The 18,768-nt window shown below is 46.9% G+C and overlaps 1 long non-coding RNA gene across 1 annotated transcript in view; it reads left to right on the plus strand.

The window, feature by feature from the left end:
- Positions 1–10,680, plus strand: part of LOC138261636 (uncharacterized) — a 57,116-nt gene extending 46,436 nt beyond the window's left edge. Inside the window, exons 2-4 of the long non-coding RNA XR_011199130.1 lie at positions 126–238; positions 5,347–5,459; positions 10,568–10,680. This is a non-coding gene — a long non-coding RNA (uncharacterized lncRNA). The remainder of the gene's footprint in view (positions 1–125; positions 239–5,346; positions 5,460–10,567) is intronic.
- Positions 10,681–18,768: the final 8,088 nt, after the last annotated feature.

Genomic DNA, 18,768 nt, shown 5'->3' on the forward strand with positions numbered 1-18,768 from the left:
TAGTTATTTTATTCGTGTTTTGGTTTTAAGGATGGCTTTTTATCCCTTGTTTTGTTCACACGGATAACGCACTTGCAATCCAGAAATAATTAACAAAAAAGTTCCCCCTTGTTTTTCTCTTTCAGGGTTTTGGTGGTAGTCCGTGAGTAACGCGGTCCAGCCTTGGGAAGGTCTCCGGTCCTCCTCTTCGTCAGGGGCCCGGCTCTCCAAAGAAATAGAAAGGAGGATAACAAAACAGGTAAGTGGGATATATATATAAGGTAAGTATATAGGGTTAGTAGGGCGGTGAGGGGGGGGTAGGTATAAGTGAAGGGAAGTGAGGGTTTAACTGCCCGTTGGTTTGTGGTTCCCCCCTATGGGTGTTCTCAGACCTTCTCCTCCTTGTAGAAATCCTCTGGTGGTTGGTTTTTGTGAGGTTAGGTTTTATTTTAGGGGTCTTTGTTATATGGCCTCCCCTTCCCGGCAGGACCTCCCTTCCTTTCCCTTGGCTCCCCTTTTCCCTAACAACCACCCTCTAGCAAACCCCCAGCTGCGGTACGAACGTACCTGAGGTGACCACGCCCCTCCTGGGACGTGGCCGGCACTTTGGCAGCCTCCCGGCTTCTCTCCGACGGGGGCGGGAGAGCCCCGGGGCTCTCCTCTCTCTCTCGGGGTCTCGGTTCCTTCGGCGGGTTCCTTCTTCTCTGTCGTCGGCGTCCCGGTCTCCTTCTCCTCCGGCCGCGCACGTCGAGATACCACTTCCGTCTCCTCTCTCTCTTCGTCCTCTTTTGGTCCGTCTTTTCTTTCGGTTGTCGTCCAGACGCCGAAGGCGTCTGACGTCACAGGCTCGCGTCCGTTCCGCACAATGTCCTGGAAACCGGCGTCCGGAGACGTCCGGTTACACATCCCCTCCCTTGAATGGGGCTGTTCGAGACCCAAAGGTCCCGGGAACCGGGATAAATAGTCAGCCTGTCCCATAAGATCACCAGGGAGATGGCAAACCTGGAAGGAGAAAGGTTGAAGCTCCATAAACCATCTCAATATGCGACTGTTAGTATCTTTATACCTCGATAGCCAGGTGAGGGGAGCGTGGTCCGTATATAATAGAAAGGATCTTCCCAGGAGGTAATATTGGAGGCTCTCAAGTGCCCACTTGATGGCGAGACATTCTCGCTCAATAATGGGATAGTTTTGCTCCCTGGGAAACAGTTTACGGCTAATAAAGACCACGGGGTGACTAATACCTTTCCCATCTTTCTGAAAAAGCACGGCCCCCAGACCCACGTCTGAGGCATCCGTTTGGAGGTGAAAGGGGACAGTGAAGTCAGGACATTTTAAAATCGGTTGGGTAGTGAGGTATCTTTGGAGGGTACGGTAACTATGGGATTGTACGGGGTTTAAATTCGTGATATTTTTTTTTTTTCCTTTCCTCAGGAGATCGGTTAGGGGAGCGGCCACGGTGGAATAATGGGGTATAAATCTTCGGTAGTAGCCTACTAAGCCTAAGAATGAGCGGACCTCCTTTTTCGTTGTGGGTGCCTCTATCCGTAGGATGGCTTCAACTTTACTCATTTGTGGTCTAAGTATACCTTTCCCTATATGATATCCTAGATAAGAGATCTCATTGAACGCCAACCGGCTTTTGGAGGCATTGGCTGTTAACCCAGCCCCTCGTAACGCTGTAAAGATTTTGGTTAAATGTGTCAAGTGGTCCTCCCAAGTCTCGCTGTGGATAACGATATCATCCAGATACGCGGCAGCGTATCTGGTATGAGGTCGTAGAATGGTGTCGATGAGACGTTGGAAGGTGGCGGGTGCCCCATGTAACCCGAAAGGGAGAACCTTAAAATGGTATAACCCAGAGGGGGTAGAGAAGGCCGTTTTCTCTTTATCTTCTGGCGTCAAAGGAATCTGCCAATAGCCTTTGGTCAAGTCGAGTGTAGACATGTACCTAGCTTTTCCCAACTTCTCTAAGAGTTCGTCTACCCTTGGAAGGGGATAGGTATCAAACTGGGATATAGAATTGACTTGTCTAAAGTCAATACAGAAACGTATGGACCCATCTGGCTTTGGCACTAATACCACCGGGGAACACCAGGGACTCTGGGAAGGCTCTATAACGCCTAGGTCTAACATCTTTTCTATTTCGTTTTCTACCAGGATCTTTCTAGCTTCTGGGATACGATATGGCCGTAAGCGTATGACCTTGCCAGGTGGGGTTATGATTTGATGATGCACCAGCTTGGTCTTGCCTGGTATCGAGGAGAACACATGGGCATGAACATGGAGGAGCTGATTTAATTGCTCACTCTGTTGGATCGAGATTTCGCTATTTATGGGAGGCACCTCGTTTCCGCTAGGATGCTCAGTGGGACACCACCCTATCTCCAACTCCTTAACGGTGTTAACTAGGCATCCCCTGGTTGGTTCTCCCTGTGGCTCTTCCCACTTTTTCAATAGATTGACATGAAAGATCTGGGACCGGTTGGAACTATCTGTGAGCTGGATCTTATAGGTCACGGGGGTTATTACCCCTATCACTTTATAAGGTCCCTGCCACTTTGCCAGCAACTTGTTGTCTGAGCTAGGGAGAAGCACTAACACCTTATCACCTATGGTAAAGGTCCTTAATTGGGTATTCCTGTCGTAATATCTTTTCTGCTTTTCTTGAGCCTTTTCCATATGCTCCCTTACATTTTCCCACACATTTTGGATGTTGGTTTTTAACTCCTGGGTATATTCTAAGAGGGATTTTTCTCCGTCCTCCTCCTCCCATAACTCGGCAGCCATATCTAACAAGGTCCTGGGCTGTCGTCCGAACAATAATTCAAATGGACTATGGCCCGTGGAAGCTTGTTCATGGGTCCTGATAGCGTATAACACTAAGGGGAGTTTTCTATCCCAGTCCTTACCTGTCTCTGAAATAGATTTCTTTAGTAGAGTTTTCAGAGTGCGGTTATACCTTTCTACCAAACCATCCGTTTGAGGATGATAAACCGCTGTCCGTAACTGTTTGATCCCCAGAAGTTGACATATTTGTGACATCAAGTTGGACATGAACTGGGTACCTTGGTCTGTTAAAATTTCTCGGGGAAAGCCTATTCGGGAGAAGAACCCTATCATTGCATGAGCTATGCTCTTGGAGTTAATACTGCTGAGTGGGATGGCTTCTGGGTATCTGGTGGCATAATCCACTAATACCAGTATATAACGGTATCCTCTAGAAGAAGGTAGGAGAGGACCTACAATGTCCATTCCTATTCTTGAAAAAGGGATGTCTATAATGGGCAACGGTTGTAAGGGGGCTCTTCTTTTGGGACCAGGATCAATCATTTGGCATTTGGGACATTGCTGACAAAACCTCCTAATCTGTGAAAAGACCCCCGGCCAGTAAAACTTCCTCAACAGATATTCTTCCGTTTTTTCCCTGCCATAGTGACCCCCCCCGGCTGGCTATGGGCTAGGTGTAGGACTTGTGGTCTATAAGGTTCGGGGACTAATAGCTGCTTCTTTTCTTCTCGGTTATTACCAGTGACACGGTACAACAGGTTTCTGATTATGGTAAAAGAGGGGCTTTTGTCTTGGGGTTCCCGGGGTCGGGCATTTTTCCAGGTATGGATCAAACTCGGATCTTCCCTTTGACAACTACGGAATGGGGGAAGGTCAGTAAGAGTAAGGACCTTTGTAATTACCCTATCTGGACTCATGTTTCCTTGGGCAAAGACTCTTCGGGTTTCTCTCTTTTCTTTTCGGGAGGGTCGGTATTTAAGCACCGGTGGTGTTATTGGTGTACTAGAAAAAGGAGCTCTTTTCCACCATGTGCTCATGTTTTCAGAGTCTTTTGTACTGTCAAGAAGTTCCGAAAAGTCAGGGAAGTCGGTTCCTATGATAGCTTCTTCGACTAATCGTTCCACCACCCCCATCCTTATGGGGACTTCTTTTCCATCCCAGGACAAAGTTGTCCAGATTAGGGGGTATTCTCTTGTATCTCCATGAATACAACATATGGATACTGTAAGCCCTGAAGCAAAAAGGGTTTTTTCCAATAAATCAGCACGAATTACAGATTGGCTGCACCCTGAGTCGATGAGCGCTACTGTGGTTCTTCCATTGATAACAAGTCTCTTCTTGTATCGGGTTTCCTTTCCCCCTGTATAGAAGACTCTCCCCCTGGTGACTCCTATTTCCATCGGCTCTGACTTTTCTGACTTCAGTGGGCAAACCCGGGCGATATGTCCCCACTCTCCACAGCTAAAACACTGTGGTTGTTGCATATAGGGTCTTTCTGGACCTCGTAATTTTCCCGGATCCTCGGTTGGTTTTCGCCCTAGGGATGGGGAGGGTCCGAGGTTCTGTCGGAGGGGGTTAAGTGTTGGCCGTACGGGAGGGATTTTTAACTCAAGGGAGCGGTGAAAGGCACAGGCTAATTCAATAGTGGTGTTAGTATCTGGACTTGGGTGTTGCTTGATCCAATTACGGGTATTGGTAGGTAGAGCATCTAGATATTGTTCTAGGAGAACAACCTCAATGATATCCTCCCTATTGGTCCCAATGGGACCTAGCCATTTGAGTCCTAAGTCCTTAATTCGAAAATATAGGGCCCGGGGATTCTCGGAGGGTCCCCACTTGGCTTTCCTAAACCGGACCCTATAATGTTCTGTATCAAACCCCACCCGCCCCAGGATACTCTTCTTAATATCCTGATAGGGTGTCGTTCCGCCGGGGTTTACCGCTTGATAAGCCGCTTGGAGAGTTCCTGTCAATAACGGGGCGATGTATTGGCCCCACCTATCCGGGGGCCAGGTGGCGGAAGTAGCAACCCGCTCGAAATTCGTGAAAAAGGCATCCGGGTCTTCGCCTTCCTGATATCGCTGCAGGACCGAACTGGGTACGTTCGGATGTACCCGGGTAGCGGCAATAGTGTCCGTGAGGTTTTTGATTGCAGTCTCATGGACCAACTGATTGTTGGCCATGATAGTGGCCTGACTTTTCAGAGCGCTTTGTAGGGCCTCCCTTTCCACTTTAGCCTCCTTCTGTTGCTCTTCCCATACTACTTGCAGATGCCTCTGCCCTGCGGCTAGCTGCTGCATCATCTCCGATAGGCTGGGTGTGCCCTCCATCGTCTTTGGTTACCTGTAGTTATTCCAATATCCCACTTCTGGCACCACTGTAATGGGTTCTTTATCCCTGAAGCACATAAAAGGGATATTGGAATAAGATAACAGGCGCAGAAGGTAGGTTTTAGTTATTTTATTCGTGTTTTGGTTTTAAGGATGGCTTTTTATCCCTTGTTTTGTTCACACGGATAACGCACTTGCAATCCAGAAATAATTAACAAAAAAGTTCCCCCTTGTTTTTCTCTTTCAGGGTTTTGGTGGTAGTCCGTGAGTAACGCGGTCCAGCCTTGGGAAGGTCTCCGGTCCTCCTCTTCGTCAGGGGCCCGGCTCTCCAAAGAAATAGAAAGGAGGATAACAAAACAGGTAAGTGGGATATATATATAAGGTAAGTATATAGGGTTAGTAGGGCGGTGAGGGGGGGGTAGGTATAAGTGAAGGGAAGTGAGGGTTTAACTGCCCGTTGGTTTGTGGTTCCCCCCTATGGGTGTTCTCAGACCTTCTCCTCCTTGTAGAAATCCTCTGGTGGTTGGTTTTTGTGAGGTTAGGTTTTATTTTAGGGGTCTTTGTTATATGGCCTCCCCTTCCCGGCAGGACCTCCCTTCCTTTCCCTTGGCTCCCCTTTTCCCTAACAACCACCCTCTAGCAAACCCCCAGCTGCGGTACGAACGTACCTGAGGTGACCACGCCCCTCCTGGGACGTGGCCGGCACTTTGGCAGCCTCCCGGCTTCTCTCCGACGGGGGCGGGAGAGCCCCGGGGCTCTCCTCTCTCTCTCGGGGTCTCGGTTCCTTCGGCGGGTTCCTTCTTCTCTGTCGTCGGCGTCCCGGTCTCCTTCTCCTCCGGCCGCGCACGTCGAGATACCACTTCCGTCTCCTCTCTCTCTTCGTCCTCTTTTGGTCCGTCTTTTCTTTCGGTTGTCGTCCAGACGCCGAAGGCGTCTGACGTCACAGGCTCGCGTCCGTTCCGCACAATGTCCTGGAAACCGGCGTCCGGAGACGTCCGGTTACACATCCCCTCCCTTGAATGGGGCTGTTCGAGACCCAAAGGTCCCGGGAACCGGGATAAATAGTCAGCCTGTCCCATAAGATCACCAGGGAGATGGCAAACCTGGAAGGAGAAAGGTTGAAGCTCCATAAACCATCTCAATATGCGACTGTTAGTATCTTTATACCTCGATAGCCAGGTGAGGGGAGCGTGGTCCGTATATAATAGAAAGGATCTTCCCAGGAGGTAATATTGGAGGCTCTCAAGTGCCCACTTGATGGCGAGACATTCTCGCTCAATAATGGGATAGTTTTGCTCCCTGGGAAACAGTTTACGGCTAATAAAGACCACGGGGTGACTAATACCTTTCCCATCTTTCTGAAAAAGCACGGCCCCCAGACCCACGTCTGAGGCATCCGTTTGGAGGTGAAAGGGGACAGTGAAGTCAGGACATTTTAAAATCGGTTGGGTAGTGAGGTATCTTTGGAGGGTACGGTAACTATGGGATTGTACGGGGTTTAAATTCGTGATATTTTTTTTTTTTCCTTTCCTCAGGAGATCGGTTAGGGGAGCGGCCACGGTGGAATAATGGGGTATAAATCTTCGGTAGTAGCCTACTAAGCCTAAGAATGAGCGGACCTCCTTTTTCGTTGTGGGTGCCTCTATCCGTAGGATGGCTTCAACTTTACTCATTTGTGGTCTAAGTATACCTTTCCCTATATGATATCCTAGATAAGAGATCTCATTGAACGCCAACCGGCTTTTGGAGGCATTGGCTGTTAACCCAGCCCCTCGTAACGCTGTAAAGATTTTGGTTAAATGTGTCAAGTGGTCCTCCCAAGTCTCGCTGTGGATAACGATATCATCCAGATACGCGGCAGCGTATCTGGTATGAGGTCGTAGAATGGTGTCGATGAGACGTTGGAAGGTGGCGGGTGCCCCATGTAACCCGAAAGGGAGAACCTTAAAATGGTATAACCCAGAGGGGGTAGAGAAGGCCGTTTTCTCTTTATCTTCTGGCGTCAAAGGAATCTGCCAATAGCCTTTGGTCAAGTCGAGTGTAGACATGTACCTAGCTTTTCCCAACTTCTCTAAGAGTTCGTCTACCCTTGGAAGGGGATAGGTATCAAACTGGGATATAGAATTGACTTGTCTAAAGTCAATACAGAAACGTATGGACCCATCTGGCTTTGGCACTAATACCACCGGGGAACACCAGGGACTCTGGGAAGGCTCTATAACGCCTAGGTCTAACATCTTTTCTATTTCGTTTTCTACCAGGATCTTTCTAGCTTCTGGGATACGATATGGCCGTAAGCGTATGACCTTGCCAGGTGGGGTTATGATTTGATGATGCACCAGCTTGGTCTTGCCTGGTATCGAGGAGAACACATGGGCATGAACATGGAGGAGCTGATTTAATTGCTCACTCTGTTGGATCGAGATTTCGCTATTTATGGGAGGCACCTCGTTTCCGCTAGGATGCTCAGTGGGACACCACCCTATCTCCAACTCCTTAACGGTGTTAACTAGGCATCCCCTGGTTGGTTCTCCCTGTGGCTCTTCCCACTTTTTCAATAGATTGACATGAAAGATCTGGGACCGGTTGGAACTATCTGTGAGCTGGATCTTATAGGTCACGGGGGTTATTACCCCTATCACTTTATAAGGTCCCTGCCACTTTGCCAGCAACTTGTTGTCTGAGCTAGGGAGAAGCACTAACACCTTATCACCTATGGTAAAGGTCCTTAATTGGGTATTCCTGTCGTAATATCTTTTCTGCTTTTCTTGAGCCTTTTCCATATGCTCCCTTACATTTTCCCACACATTTTGGATGTTGGTTTTTAACTCCTGGGTATATTCTAAGAGGGATTTTTCTCCGTCCTCCTCCTCCCATAACTCGGCAGCCATATCTAACAAGGTCCTGGGCTGTCGTCCGAACAATAATTCAAATGGACTATGGCCCGTGGAAGCTTGTTCATGGGTCCTGATAGCGTATAACACTAAGGGGAGTTTTCTATCCCAGTCCTTACCTGTCTCTGAAATAGATTTCTTTAGTAGAGTTTTCAGAGTGCGGTTATACCTTTCTACCAAACCATCCGTTTGAGGATGATAAACCGCTGTCCGTAACTGTTTGATCCCCAGAAGTTGACATATTTGTGACATCAAGTTGGACATGAACTGGGTACCTTGGTCTGTTAAAATTTCTCGGGGAAAGCCTATTCGGGAGAAGAACCCTATCATTGCATGAGCTATGCTCTTGGAGTTAATACTGCTGAGTGGGATGGCTTCTGGGTATCTGGTGGCATAATCCACTAATACCAGTATATAACGGTATCCTCTAGAAGAAGGTAGGAGAGGACCTACAATGTCCATTCCTATTCTTGAAAAAGGGATGTCTATAATGGGCAACGGTTGTAAGGGGGCTCTTCTTTTGGGACCAGGATCAATCATTTGGCATTTGGGACATTGCTGACAAAACCTCCTAATCTGTGAAAAGACCCCCGGCCAGTAAAACTTCCTCAACAGATATTCTTCCGTTTTTTCCCTGCCATAGTGACCCCCCCCGGCTGGCTATGGGCTAGGTGTAGGACTTGTGGTCTATAAGGTTCGGGGACTAATAGCTGCTTCTTTTCTTCTCGGTTATTACCAGTGACACGGTACAACAGGTTTCTGATTATGGTAAAAGAGGGGCTTTTGTCTTGGGGTTCCCGGGGTCGGGCATTTTTCCAGGTATGGATCAAACTCGGATCTTCCCTTTGACAACTACGGAATGGGGGAAGGTCAGTAAGAGTAAGGACCTTTGTAATTACCCTATCTGGACTCATGTTTCCTTGGGCAAAGACTCTTCGGGTTTCTCTCTTTTCTTTTCGGGAGGGTCGGTATTTAAGCACCGGTGGTGTTATTGGTGTACTAGAAAAAGGAGCTCTTTTCCACCATGTGCTCATGTTTTCAGAGTCTTTTGTACTGTCAAGAAGTTCCGAAAAGTCAGGGAAGTCGGTTCCTATGATAGCTTCTTCGACTAATCGTTCCACCACCCCCATCCTTATGGGGACTTCTTTTCCATCCCAGGACAAAGTTGTCCAGATTAGGGGGTATTCTCTTGTATCTCCATGAATACAACATATGGATACTGTAAGCCCTGAAGCAAAAAGGGTTTTTTCCAATAAATCAGCACGAATTACAGATTGGCTGCACCCTGAGTCGATGAGCGCTACTGTGGTTCTTCCATTGATAACAAGTCTCTTCTTGTATCGGGTTTCCTTTCCCCCTGTATAGAAGACTCTCCCCCTGGTGACTCCTATTTCCATCGGCTCTGACTTTTCTGACTTCAGTGGGCAAACCCGGGCGATATGTCCCCACTCTCCACAGCTAAAACACTGTGGTTGTTGCATATAGGGTCTTTCTGGACCTCGCAATTTTCCCGGATCCTCGGTTGGTTTTCGCCCTAGGGATGGGGAGGGTCCGAGGTTCTGTCGGAGGGGGTTAAGTGTTGGCCGTACGGGAGGGATTTTTAACTCAAGGGAGCGGTGAAAGGCACAGGCTAATTCAATAGTGGTGTTAGTATCTGGACTTGGGTGTTGCTTGATCCAATTACGGGTATTGGTAGGTAGAGCATCTAGATATTGTTCTAGGAGAACAACCTCAATGATATCCTCCCTATTGGTCCCAATGGGACCTAGCCATTTGAGTCCTAAGTCCTTAATTCGAAAATATAGGGCCCGGGGATTCTCGGAGGGTCCCCACTTGGCTTTCCTAAACCGGACCCTATAATGTTCTGTATCAAACCCCACCCGCCCCAGGATACTCTTCTTAATATCCTGATAGGGTGTCGTTCCGCCGGGGTTTACCGCTTGATAAGCCGCTTGGAGAGTTCCTGTCAATAACGGGGCGATGTATTGGCCCCACCTATCCGGGGGCCAGGTGGCGGAAGTAGCAACCCGCTCGAAATTCGTGAAAAAGGCATCCGGGTCTTCGCCTTCCTGATATCGCTGCAGGACCGAACTGGGTACGTTCGGATGTACCCGGGTAGCGGCAATAGTGTCCGTGAGGTTTTTGATTGCAGTCTCATGGACCAACTGATTGTTGGCCATGATAGTGGCCTGACTTTTCAGAGCGCTTTGTAGGGCCTCCCTTTCCACTTTAGCCTCCTTCTGTTGCTCTTCCCATACTACTTGCAGATGCCTCTGCCCTGCGGCTAGCTGCTGCATCATCTCCGATAGGCTGGGTGTGCCCTCCATCGTCTTTGGTTACCTGTAGTTATTCCAATATCCCACTTCTGGCACCACTGTAATGGGTTCTTTATCCCTGAAGCACATAAAAGGGATATTGGAATAAGATAACAGGCGCAGAAGGTAGGTTTTAGTTATTTTATTCGTGTTTTGGTTTTAAGGATGGCTTTTTATCCCTTGTTTTGTTCACACGGATAACGCACTTGCAATCCAGAAATAATTAACAAAAAAGTTCCCCCTTGTTTTTCTCTTTCAGGGTTTTGGTGGTAGTCCGTGAGTAACGCGGTCCAGGCTTGGGAAGGTCTCCGGTCCTCCTCTTCGTCAGGGGCCCGGCTCTCCAAAGAAATAGAAAGGAGGATAACAAAACAGGTAAGTGGGATATATATATAAGGTAAGTATATAGGGTTAGTAGGGCGGTGAGGGGGGGGTAGGTATAAGTGAAGGGAAGTGAGGGTTTAACTGCCCGTTGGTTTGTGGTTCCCCCCTATGGGTGTTCTCAGACCTTCTCCTCCTTGTAGAAATCCTCTGGTGGTTGGTTTTTGTGAGGTTAGGTTTTATTTTAGGGGTCTTTGTTATATGGCCTCCCCTTCCCGGCAGGACCTCCCTTCCTTTCCCTTGGCTCCCCTTTTCCCTAACAACCACCCTCTAGCAAACCCCCAGCTGCGGTACGAACGTACCTGAGGTGACCACGCCCCTCCTGGGACGTGGCCGGCACTTTGGCAGCCTCCCGGCTTCTCTCCGACGGGGGCGGGAGAGCCCCGGGGCTCTCCTCTCTCTCTCGGGGTCTCGGTTCCTTCGGCGGGTTCCTTCTTCTCTGTCGTCGGCGTCCCGGTCTCCTTCTCCTCCGGCCGCGCACGTCGAGATACCACTTCCGTCTCCTCTCTCTCTTCGTCCTCTTTTGGTCCGTCTTTTCTTTCGGTTGTCGTCCAGACGCCGAAGGCGTCTGACGTCACAGGCTCGCGTCCGTTCCGCACAATGTCCTGGAAACCGGCGCCCGGAGACGTCCGGTTACAGACTCCTCTTTGGAGAGCCCAGGCATAGTTCCTAGTCACTCTGGAGTTGAGCTTCTCATTCAGTGTTAATTCCACACAGGTGGAACCTCTGTCTAGATCCAATGGACCTTCCACATCCTCTGATCCTATTGGGGCAGTTCTCTCTAGTAGCGTGGCGACTTTCAGGGAAAGATGGAGTCTCCCAGGGCTTTCGAAGGAGTCTAGTGTTTTCATTTTAGGGGCCTGGTCTACCAGCACCCATAAGAGATATGCGTCTGCTTAGAAACAACGGTGTTCTTGGTGCAGTGCATGGAACACAGATCCTTCTTCAGCAGATTGCAATCTGGTCTTGAACTTCTTGTCCTCCCTGGCATCGTCTGGTTTAGCCTACAGGTCGGTCAATACTTAACGGTCAGCTATATCTGCAGGACATTTACCAGTGAACGGTAAACCTGTGGGGGAGTTACCCATTGTTTGCAAGCTTCTGAAGGGCATCAGGTTGGCTAATTCCCCTCGTCCGTGATATTCTACCCTTTTGGATTTCAATATAGTTTTGAGATTCTTGAAATCCAGGCCAGCTAATAGGTTTCTTTATATAAAACAGCTTTCTGCTAAGCTCACTATGCTTTTGTGTTTATTATCTTGAAAACAAGTTTCTAATGTCAGAGACTTCGATTTGGCAGGCAGGGTTTTTTCCCCTGAAGGTGTGACTTTTTCCATACCTCGCCGCACTAAATGCAATTCCAAATCGGTGTCTTACCCTTGCTTTGTGGACAACCTAAGTTGTTTGTGGTGCAGTGTTTGAAGGTTTATGAGATAAGCACAGAAGAATTTAGTTCTGATATCGGGGTACAATTATTAATTTAGCTTTTAAAGCCTTATCACCCGGTATCATCAGTTACCTTGTCAAGATGGGTTAGAGGGCTCTTGAGCGAGGCTGGCTTTGACATATAGAAGTTTGGTGCCCATTCAACTAGACGGGCCATGGCTTCTAAATCCTTTGCCTTGAGTTCCAGATTGGAAGACATTTTAAGGGCAGCCGATTGGTCGTTGGAATCTACATTTAAATCATTTTATTATAAGCCTATTGCTGACATTGCTTCTGTTGTTGTGGGAGAGCTTTGAACAAGCATAATCGGAGCCTCTGGTCCTGAAATAAAATAATTATTTTTCTAGCATTCATGCTAAGAATTTTTCAGTTTTATTAAGGACACGGAAGCAAGGATTATCCCACCTGGACTTGTTGATCTGTTCTTACGGCTGTAATTGTTTATCCTGTGAAATTATTGCATTTGATGTTTGGTTATGGTGATTTTCCCTCCTTGTCACTGCTACCATAGTTTTGGTTCAGGTTTATGGCTTCGTCTTTGTCGTCTTCCTTTCAGGAAATGATGATAAATAATCCATTGGCATTTCAGAAAGAGTTTTTTCCCTCAGCTTGGAGCCAGTGTCTCATCGCTATGGTCATCTTTGTTTCTTCCAAGTTGGACTTCTCCAGTGGGATTCTTCTGAAGTTGTAGTTTTGTGACTCTCAGAGTTTATGTTCTTGTTATCGATTTGTGAAGATTGTACTTGTTCTAACTTGTGCAAAGAAAGAGGAGTTGATACTTTGTTGTGTGCATTATATAGGAGTGTCTTTCTATGGTTATCACATGATGTGTATCTTCATGGGATTTGTAGCTTTTTGTGTTTCGACATTCTGATTGGTTGCTGAAATAATTTAAAGTGAAGAAAGAGAAGCATAATCCTTGCCCCTGTGTCCTTAATAGAATTGAGAGATGCTAGAAAAAGCTTTATTTGGTGTGCAGCTTCGGAAACCTTTCTTACTGAAGCCACCAAGGACTTCTTTCTCATTTGTGCCGCTTAGGACACCTTTCCTGCTCTTGGTGCTAAGACCAACTATCTCTATCTTGCCAACCGGCTTTTTATTCAGATGTTTTGTTTTCTTCTTCTTTTTTCCCAGAATAACATTTCTTTTCTGCATAAGTTTCTGATACCTACCAAAATTCAATTTCAGAATCTGATTTAATGTTCCTATTCAGCACATCTTTTAATGAGTGCTCAATACAACTCTTCATTTCATTTTGTATCAATCTCCTAATTATCTCTTCACTTATTTAACCCTAAAAAATGACCACCACATTCTCAGATTCTGACATCCTTGCTAATTTTATATATGTTAATAAATGAAAGACTGTTATAGTATCTAAAACTAAATTACAAATAGTTTACAGTAGAAATCTAACTTTAACGTGACTAAAAATGCGACTGTTCTCACCAAATGCCTCACATCAACTGATAAGACCCAGCTGTCAATGGGCGGCGAAACGCTATCATAGCCGCTTAATAAAACATTGGGATTGCGCCCAACCTAGTATGGCTTCCACTTCTTGAGGGAAGTTAAGGAATACAAGTGCTCATTGCATTCCTATAACCTCACTCAAAAAAGGAGCAAACAACTCCGTCACACAGCATTGAACTGTGCGCGCGAGGTGAGTATCTTCAAACTGCTCTGTTGCAGTATTAATGTAATCCCTCTGCAGGAGGAGAAAGTCACCAAAACATCCTCACATAACACCTTGGGTGAGGGCAACTATCCCCCAAATTTCCCTCCCCTAGATTCATTAGCAATTAAGAAGGTAAATAATTTGCGGGTCTCGGGTAAAGGGGGTAGGAGAGTTTCCCTGCTGACTGACACAAGGAAGCTGGGAGGTGGAGCTGGGTAGGGTGGGTATTTAATTCTAAGGGTTCTATTTGGCTAAACTGCAAAAGCCATACCTAGTAATAATCTTAAATTAGTTTTGTGGAATGCGGCTGGGTTAGTGACTAATAGTAACAAAATAATATTTCTGAACAGATTGGAGGCTGATTTAAAGTGCATCCAATAAATCTGGTTTACAAACAATTGGTTATTAGAGGGATTTTTGTGTTAAACTGCTCCGCAATCTCCTCTGTGATGGGCCATGCAAAACGGGGTGTCCCTTGTCAAAAAGGAAGATCATCCTAGAGTCATTCTAGAGTCATCGGATGTCTTCAGCTGGGCTATTCCTGTAATTATCTGAGGAAGTCATCCCAAGCCATCCTGAAGTAAGTGTATAGGGCAAAATATTTAAATGAGATGACTCCAGAGTCAGCACAAAAACTACTCCAGGATGGTGTCCTGATTACCTTAATTAAAAATGCGTGATGATCTCGTACTACTCCAGGAATACTAATTGAGAACTTCAGGAGGAGTGTGAATTACTCCATGATGATTTCTGGACGATGTCATGATAAGTGTGGATAACCCATGGATGATTTCCTGACATCTTCAGAATGAGTGTGGATTACTCCAGGATGATTTTAAGACAACTTCAGGATGAGTGTGGATTACTCCAGAATGATTTCTTAACATCTTCAGAATGAGTGTGGATTACACCAGAAATTTTTATAACAGCTTCATAATGAGTGTGAATTACTTTTAGAGGAGTTCATGACTACTGCAGGATGACCAAAGATTACAGTTAATATACACCAGGAGAGTGGGGAAACACACACTATGGTACATCCCCATATCAGCACAAAACATCCAAGATCACCCAGTGGAATTTATCAGAAGTATTCCCTATTCGTAATTGTAGGAGGCTGGCCTGGTTTGTAGTGAGTACCAAGGGGTACTTACACTCTGCACCAGGTCCAGGTATCCCTTATTAGTGTAGAAGAGGTGTCTAGCAGCTTAGGCTGATAGAAAAAGGGAAGCTTAGCAGAGCAGCTTAGGCTGAACTAGGATACATACAAAGCTCCTACTATACCACTAGTGTCGTATGCACAATATCATAAGAAAACACAATACACAGATATACTAAAAATAAAGGTACTTTATTTTTATGACAATATGCCAAAAGTATCTCAGTGAGTACCCTCAGTATGAGGATAACAAATATACACAAGATATATGTACACAATACCAAAATTTTGCAGTAATAGCAATAGAAAGCAATGCAAGCAATGTACAGTCACAATAGATTGCAATGAGAGCACATAGGTATAGGGGCAACACAAACCATATACTCTAGAAGTGGAATGCGAACCACGAATGGACCCCAAACCTATGTGAGCTTGTAGAGGGTCGCTGGGACTGTAAGAAAACAGTGAGGGTTAGAAAAATAGCCCACCCCAAGACCCTGAAAAGTAGGTGTAAAGTGCACCTAAGTTCCCCAGAGAGCACAGAAGTCGTGATAGGGGAATTCTGCAAGGAAGACCAACACCAGCAATGCAACAACGATGGATTTCCAGACGAGAGTACCTGTGGAACAAGGGGACCAAGTCCAAGAGTCACACTCAAGTCGGGAGTGGGCAGATGCCCAGGAAATGCCAGCTGTGGGTGCAAAGAAGCTGCCACCGGATGGTAGAAGCTGTGGTTTCTGCAAGAACGAAGAGGACTAGGAACTTCCTTTTGGAGGATGGATGTCCCACGTCGTGAAGAAGCTTGCAGAGGTGTTCCCACGCAGAAAGACCGCAAACAAGCCTTGCTAGCTGCAAGGGTCGCGGTTAGGGTTTTTGGATGCTGCTGTGGCCCAGGAGGGACCAGAATGTCGCCAATTGCGTGAGGAGACAGAGGGGGCGTCCAGCAAGACAAGGAGCCCACTCAGAAGCAAGCAGCACCCGCAGAAGTGCCGGAACAGGCACTACGAAGAAGAGTGAACCGGAGCTCAACCGAAGTCACAAAAGAAGGTTCCACGATGCCGGAGGACAACTCAGGAGGTCGTGCACTGCAGGTTAGAGTGTTGGGGACCCAGGCTTGGCTGTGCACAAAGGAAATCCTGGAAGAGTGCACAGGAGCCGGAGCAGCTGCAAATCACGCGGTACCCAGCACTGCAGTCTAGCGTGGGGAGGCAAGGACTTACCTCCACCAAACTTGGACTGAAGAGTCACTGGACTGTGGGAGTCACTTGGACAGAGTTGCTGAGTTCCAGGGACCACGCTCGTCGTGCTGAGAGGGGACCCAGAGGACCGGTGATGCAGTCTTTTGGTGCCTGCGGTTGCAGGGGGAGGATTCCGTCGTCCCACGGGAGATTTCTTCGGAGCTTCTAGTGCAGAGAGGAGGCACACTACCCCCACAGCATGCACCACCAGGAAAACAGTCGAGAAGGCCGCAGGATCAGCGATACAAGGTTGCAGTAGTCGTCTTTGCTACTTTGTTGCGGTTTTGCAGGCGTCCAGAGCAGTCAGCTGTCGATTCCTTGGCAGAAGGTGAAGAGAGAGATGCAGAGGAACTCTGATGAGCTCTTGCATTCGTTATCTAAAGAATTCCCCAAAGCAGAGACCCTAAATAGCCAGAAAAGGAAGTTTGGCTACTTAGGAAGGAGGATAGACTAGCAACACAGGTAAGAGCCTATCAGAAGGAGTCTCTGACGTCACCTGCTGGCCCTGGCCACTCAGAGCAGTCCAGTGTGCCAGCAGCACCTCTGTTTCCAAGATGGCAAAGGTCTGGAGCACACTGGAGGAGCTCTGGGCACCTCCCCTGGGGGGTGCAGGTCAGGGGAGTGGTCACTCCCCTTTCCTTTGTCCAGTTTCGCGCCAGAGCAGGGCTGGGGGATCCCTGAACCGGTGAAGACTGGCTTATGCAGAGATGGGCACCATCTGTGCCCATCAAAGCATTTCTAGAGGCTGGGGGAGGCTACTCCTCCCCAGCCCTGACACGTTTTTCCAAAAGGAGAGGGTGTAACACCCTCTCTCTGAGGAAGTCTTTTGTTCTGCCTTCCTGGGCCAAGCCTGGCTGGACCCCAGGAGGGCAGAAACCTGTCTGAGGGGTTGGTAGCAGCTGCAGTGAAACCCCGGGAAAGGTAGTTTGGCAGTACCCCGGTCTGTGCTAGAGACTCGGGGATCATGGAATTGTCTCCCCAATGCCAGAATGGCATTGGGGTGACAATTCCATGATCTTAGACATGTTACATGGCCATGTTCGGAGTTACCATTGTGACGCTATACATAGGTAGTGACCTATGTATAGTGCACGTGTGTAATGGTGTCCCCGCACTCACAAAGTCCGGGGAATTTGCCCTGAACAATGTGGGGGCACCTTGGCTAGTGCCAGGGTGCCCACACACTAAGTAACTTAGCACCCAATCTTTACTAGGTAAAGGTTAGACATATAGGTGACTTATAAGTTACTTAAGTGCAATGGTAAATGGCTGTGAAATAACATGGATGTTATTTCACTCAGGCTGCAGTGGCAGGCCTGTGTAAGAATTGTCAGAGCTCCCTGTGGGTGGCAAAAGAAATGCTGCAGCCCATAGGGATCTCCTGGAACCCCAATACTCTGGGTACCTCAGTACCATATACTAGGGAATTATAAGGGTGTTCCATTATGCCAATGTGAATTGGTGAATTTGGTCACTAGCCTGTTAGTGACAATTTGGAAAGCAAAGAGAGAGCCTAACCACTGATGTTCTGGTTAGCAGAGCCTCAGTGAGACAGTTAGTCATCACACAGGGAACACATACAGGGCACACTTATGAGCACTGGGGCCCTGGCTGGCAAGGTCCCAGTGACACATACAACTAAAACAACATATATACATTGAAATATGGGGGTAACATGCCAGGCAAGATGGTACTTTCCTACAGTAATAACCAATAGTATCCAATGGGTGGGTACTCTAGGTTGTTATGAATGGGGATTACTTCCGAATGATTCCATAAAATGTTTTTTAATGCGTGTGGATCACTCCTTAATGTTAAAATAGCGACTTAGGGTTGGATAATTTCTTTTAGAGTCTGTGACGCAAGTACCTTCTCCCAATGACATTTATCCAATCCAGAATGCATGAAGTCTAATTTAAAAACACAAATCTGAAATTAAGTACTTGGGAGAAACATGACGTCCCTGTAAAAAAGAAATCTGATTGGGTTTAAAATATGTTTCTTCTTTAAACAAAGGGGTGAGTGATATAAAATGAATTTGTGAGGAAAGCAGATGTCAGCAAGTACGCCAACATGCATTTAGTAGCAGCCTTGATGACATTACCCCATACTCGCTGTGCAGTGTCTTCATTTGAGCTAAACAACATTACTCTAAGTTTTGATATGGTGGCCTGTGGCAATATACCGAACAATGTATTGGCTGAAATAAAATGAATTGAAATGACTTGCCATTGTTAGCTTTTATTTAGCCAAAGCACATACTTGGCTTCAAAGAGAAATAGGACACTGTACAAGACAACATTACAAGCAAGCAACAAGAATTTTAAAAAGTCAACGAAACAAGCAACTGTGTTGTGTGTTTCCAGATTCAGAGTATTTTGTCCTCTTTTGCAATTTCAGATCATTATGGCAAGATTCCTCCTCATAGGTCAGTTGTTGAGAGGTAGCCAGCTTGCACGGAGGTGTCATAACATTCTAAAAAAGATAACAAAAGCATATATTAGTATCCTTTCTTCAACCAAGTTACTTTAGGTTTTCTTTTAGACTGGCTGCTTTCATAA

Source organism: Pleurodeles waltl, chromosome 10, assembly GCF_031143425.1.
Source record: "Pleurodeles waltl isolate 20211129_DDA chromosome 10, aPleWal1.hap1.20221129, whole genome shotgun sequence".
NCBI classification, from domain to species: Eukaryota; Metazoa; Chordata; class Amphibia; order Caudata; family Salamandridae; genus Pleurodeles; species Pleurodeles waltl.